This window comes from Chelonoidis abingdonii, chromosome 7 (genome assembly GCF_003597395.2).
Source record: "Chelonoidis abingdonii isolate Lonesome George chromosome 7, CheloAbing_2.0, whole genome shotgun sequence".
Taxonomy (NCBI): Eukaryota; Metazoa; Chordata; order Testudines; family Testudinidae; genus Chelonoidis; species Chelonoidis abingdonii.
In genome coordinates, this window is record NC_133775.1 from 78,369,464 (window position 1) to 78,375,463 (window position 6,000).

Below are 6,000 nucleotides of genomic sequence, written 5' to 3' on the forward strand. Positions count from 1 at the left end.
GCTACTGTGAAAGTTCTCTTTCCTTCTGTCATGAGTCTCCATGTACTGGGTGACAGTTTTATTGTTTTAGGGAAACGTAAATGATGTGGGACAACAGGGTCATGGAAGAAGACTCAATCAGACAACTAGAGCCAGTTCCAGGGACAACTTATGTAAGGGCAGAGACATTTAACTGCATGCAATTCTCAATCGGGAACCAGGCAGAGAGCAGATCACTAGGGTGATGTGAGCACAGAGACTTGGGTTGTTTAGCAGATTTTGTACCAGAGTATGTTCGCTATTCCTCGTCCCACATTCTTTATAGTAAGGCATATTTGTGCACACCCATTATATGTGTTTTGTAAAAGTTCGTCTGCCCCTGCTGTTCATTCCCAGCCTTAACTCTCTTAGTGAACTTTGCCAAATGGAACATTCTTTGCCTCAGGATGCGTGATGAATTGGGAGTGCTTGCAAGGGAGCTGCAGGTAACAATGATATGAACGTTAGAGATATTCTGCTTAGTACATCTTATTACAGAGAGCCATAGATTACTATAAACCAGTGAAGAAACCAGTACGTGTAAGATTGTAATTGATATTATTGACAAGAGAGCTATAGTAACTCCTCACTTAAAGTCAACCTGGTTAACATCGTTTCGTTGTAACGTTGCTGATCAATTAGAGAACATGCTTGTTTAAAGTTGTGCAATGCTCCCTTATAATGTTGTTTCCAGCTGCCTCCTTTGTCCACGGCTTGCAGAAAGAACAGACTGTAGGAGCTAGCTGGTCGGGGCTTGGAACCAGGGTGGACCAGAAGCCCATCAGCTCCCTGCTCCCCTTAGTTCCCTGTGCAGCAGCCACCCAGCGAGCTATATCAATTGCAGACAGTTCAGCTGTCCCTCCCCTCAACTGCCCTATGCTCCTGCCCTCTGCCTTTGTGCTGCTACCCGGAGCCTCCTGCTTGCAGTGCAAGGGGAAGAAGAGGGGTGCTAATGTCAGGATGCCCCCCCCTACACTCCTGTACCTCATCTCACAGACCAGGGAGGGACACGACAAGGCTCAGGAGGGAGCTTGCTGGCAGCAGCTGCTATCTCAACTTGCTGATCTACTTAAAAAGGCAATGTACTTAGAGTGGGGTCAGAGTACTTAAGCGGGGCAAGGTGCGTGTTTCTCTCTCTCTCTCTCTCTCTCACACACACACACACACACACACACACGTGTGTCTCTGTCTCTCTCTGCCATGCTGTCTCCCCTCCCTCCATTTGTGCTGCGTTGTAGAGTGTCAGGCTTCATTAACAACAATGTGTTAACCATTGAGGGCTCAGCTGAGTGCTAGTTCATCATTTAGCAGTAAGGCATTCCCTGGGAAATTTCCCACTCTCTTCCACCCTGTGACTTCACCACCTCAACCAAGCTTCACAATCATCATTGCTGTGTACAGAATTAAATTGTTTAAAACGTATACTGTGCATATATGTGTCTGTATGTCTATATACAATATAGTCTTTGGTGAAAAAAAATTCCCTGAACCCTAACCCCCCATTTACATTAATTCTTATGGGGGAAATCGGATTCACTTAACATTGTTTTGCTTAAAGTAGTATTTTTCAGGAACATAACTACAACTTGAATTGAGGAGTTACTGTCCTAGTTTTCGAGTGATACCTCACAAGGCATATTCTGTACAAAGATCATTACAGTGGTGTGTAGGGTGTGAACACAGGGATGCATTTCATCACAGAAAGCAAACAATATGGAGAGCTTTCCAGGGATGACCTGGCGAGTTGTCACAGATGCACATCAATTAGTCTCATCTTGCAATTGTTTTTAAACAGGTAGAAATCACAATCAGTTCCCTGTCCATTTCTGTTTGACATCTGGCCACAGCATTATCAGGGAAACTCTTTCAAAGAAAAGGGTTCTTCCTTTCTACCTGGCCAAAGCAGTTTCTTTATCCTGACACCACAGGAATTTGACTTTAGTATTATGCTAGTCTCTGACCTGTGCCTATTTTCATTTGCAGGCTGTCTTGTTGCTTGAAAGATCTGTCAAATTCAAAGTATATTATTAATTATTATTACTACTACTGGGGAGAAAAAGTTAACAGCAAGGCAATTATGATTAGCATAATAATATCTTTCACTGGCTTTGAATGACTGTTACTCCCTTCAGCTTCTTCTGGGAATCCTTTTTACTTAACGTCAGAGCATGGCAATCATATTTCCAGAGTCTCTCATTTTTCTATAACTGTTGCAAGGGGACACTAAAACAACATATTTGGCCCAAAATGTAGGTTTTGTAAAAATAAGCTTTTATGAAAACTAAGACCAATAAAAATGTTTCCATTGTGGGTTTCAAACACTCAAATGGGAACAGGATGTTTGTTTTATTTTATAAAAACAAAATCAGATTATCTTTGTTTTTAATAACAAGTAATTCAATTTATTTCAGAGGAATAAAGAGAGATTATTTTTCCACTTTTCTTGGGTAGTCACCTTACCCCATAAGATGACATCAAGAGAGGGAGAGCAATTTCTCCTGCCACACAGCTTGTCACCAGAGTCCTTTATAAACATGGCTTACCTGCCTTTCATGATGACTTTGAACTGCATATTGCAGTAAGAATATAACACATTTCTAACATTCCCACCAGGAACAACATCAGTGAGAATAAATGGAGCTCTATTGGAAGCGGTTTAGAGCGTGTAAATGTACCAGGCCAGATTGTGCCTTGAACACACACATGTGAAGCAGAGCTGCCCTCCTGGAGATGCTTTGGGAAGCATGGTGCCTCAGGCAAGTAAAATCCCTCCTCCACTCCTATGTCCATATGCACCTGCTGCACCAAATTTCACCGGGGTGCAAGGTACACTCCCTTATGTAGCTGAACACCTCAGCTGGCCAGTGCAAGGATGGGAGGATGGGATGGGCACATAATGCCATCCTCACCATTTGTGATTGTGAAATCTGCTTCCCCCTGTGATCCTGCCAGTGATGAACACAAGGAGTGCCCTTCATGCTCTTTCCTCCCCACTGCCTGCTTCACTCCCTTTGACTGGTACTACCACTCCAATCCCAGCTTTGCCTAGAACACTTATCAAACGACTGGAGTATGAGAGCTAATCAAAAAGCTCTGGCAGCATCTGTGGAGAGCTCCTACACAATCAGGCAGTATGCCGGGAGTGAGGGCAAAAAAGCAAGAGGTTAGTGATTAGGGCAGAGTGCCAATACTAGAGCACATTAGCATTGTTCTATTCTCTACACCAGTGGTGGGCAACCTGTGACCCATCAGGGTAATCTACTGGTGGGTCGCCAGACAGTTTGTTTATATTTTCATGGTTGTCCGCAGCTCCCAATGGCTTCGGTTTGCTGTTCCCGGCCAACGGGAGTTGCGGGAAGCGGCGGCCAGTACATCCCTGCGGCCCATGCCGCTTCCTGCAGCTCCCGTTGGCCAGGAACAGTGAACCACGACCACTGCGAGCTGCGAGTGGCCATGCAAATGTAAACAAACTGTCTGGCAGCCTGCCAGCAAATTACCCTGATGGGCCGCAGCTTGCCCACCATTGCTGTACACTCTTGGAGAATCCTCCCCATTCAGAGACCCAATGCCAAGCAGAGTTTTGGCCCCATAAAGGGAGAAGTGCCAGACTCCATGAAGTCCAATAGAAACTTCACTACTGCTATTGATTTTACATTACAGGTGCTCAGGTCCTACAGAGCTGGGCAACAGTATAAAAACCTTGAGAGAGATTATCGTGGGCTGTTAGCATCACTATGTTTAGAGTTAAGCATAGCTTACTGTTTAACAGCTGATTTTTCTAAGTACCCTAAAATCCACATGCATACTCAGATTGCCTTGAAATGTACTCTCCATCATCAGGGTTCAGGGTAGGATTAGTGATCCTAATTTGGGGGTCTCCAAGTTATACATTTCCTTTTTAAAAAAATCATGTGTTATCAAAATTGTAGGGTACTTATCCCCCCTTCGAACCTTCCTCCTCTTTTTTTTTGCACAGATCTAGACCTCAAACTATAGCTCAGATCTGCCCCAAACTGATATTTCTAGGATGTGATCTCATCTGGTCTCTAGTAGCCACTGTCCCTTTGGGGAAACAATATTTTCAAGGTTAGTCAGGGTAAGAGTTGGCTCTCCACAAGCCAGGTTAATGTGTCAGAGAAAGTCATTTGCACCTGTGCTATAGACATGGGGCTCTGTAGCAAGCCAGGTTGTTTGAAGGCAGCCTGATGTAAGAGTAACTGGGTGCCTCAAGGTAGCATGCTGTGACAACTGAATTCAAGCAGCATCCATTTATAGTGCATCTGAGTCCTGCCTTTGGCAACTTTCTAAAATGTGTGTTGTGCATATTAGTTACTCTCTGCCTCCTTTCTGCCTTTGTAAGTTTTGCCCCAAGAGCAAAGCATCTGGTTAGGAGTCTCTATTTCAGGGTGCTCTAAAAAACCACACACACCAGATTGTTTTGGAAATTGCTATTCCTCATCAAGGCTAGGGGTAGAGTTAGGGGTGCAAGTTTGGGGTCATTTGTGTGTGACAGCTATGGCAATTTCCTGCAATATCTTTGGGAGATTTTACTGTGTTCAATTTAAGTATCATTGTGCGGCAGTGATTGTATGGAATTCCACAGGGGAGGGTGATCACAGTCCGGGAACTAAAAAAAGTGTGTGGGGGTGGGGGGAGGTGATTAGGCAAATTTACTCAGGTAAACTAATATCTGTTAGTCTTTAAGGTGCCGCAGGTCTCTCTGTTGCTTTTTACAGATCCAGACTAACACGGCTACCCCTCTGATACCTTATTCAGGTTGCAACACCTCCAGATAACACCACCTGGAGAGGCTCGCATATACCAGTTCAAACTGGTCCAAGAGTGAGATCACTAAGCAAGATCACATCCAAGCAGGTGATATCTATCAGTTTGAGATGGATCAAAGCCACAGTTTAAGGTCCAGATCTGTGAAAAATGGTCCAAGTGGTGAATATATCTGAAACACTTGGTAATAGTATAACGCCAACAGACCCCAGTCGTGATTGAACCTGGGATCTCTGAAGCTTAGTGCACGAGCCTTTACTGCAGGAGCTAAAAGCCACATGGCTCTTAGCTAAGGCTGTAGAGCAGACTCATTAATCTCTAAGTGGTGTCACGGCCAGTAGAGGGGCCAGAACACCAAACCCAGGAGGTGTGTGGGTCACAATAGCAACCATAATAAATTTGAATTTAATGTCTTTGGGTGGAAGGATTACCAAAGAAGCCCACCACATTAGCATTTAGCTTCAAAAAGGGGAGCTAAAAAAAAATGAGGATGTTAGTTAAATGCAAATTAGAAGGAACACTCAGAAGAGTGAAATGCCTGCAAACTATATGGAAACTTTTAAAAATACCATAATAAAGGCTCAACTTAAAGCTGTACCCCAAATTAAAGCAAATAGAGGACCAAAAAGCCAATGCAAGGAAGTTTTGCGCCCTAGGCGAAACTTCTACCTTGCGTCATCCCCAGCTAACCCCCTGCACCGTGGCAGCTAACCACGCCCCCCCCCCGCAGCAGCTAACCCAGCCCCCCGCCTGGGGAGCCTGCTTTCTCTCCCCTCCCCCAGCCAGGGAGCTCCCCCCCTTCTGCAACTAACCCTGCCCGGGAAGCCCCCCTCCATGGCAGCTAAACCCACCCGGGGAGCAACCCCTGCAGTAGCCAACCCCGCCTGGGGAGCCTGCCCCAGCTCACCTGGGCTCCGCCTCCTCCGCTGAGTATGCCGGCGTCGCTCTAATTCTCCTCCCCTCCCAGGTGTGCCAGTTGAAGAAGACTTAGAGCAGGGGCTGTGTGCTCAGCAGAGGAGGCAGAATGGATGTGATCTTGGGCAGGGAGCGGTTCCCTTGTGCACCCCCTCGTTACTGCGGGCGGCCCTCCCCGCTCCTCCCCTGCCCCAGCTCACCTCCACTCCACCTCCTCGCCTGAGTGAGCTTTTAGGCGCCTGTCATAAGTAGGTAAGGTAAGGGTTAAATTTCTTTTACCTG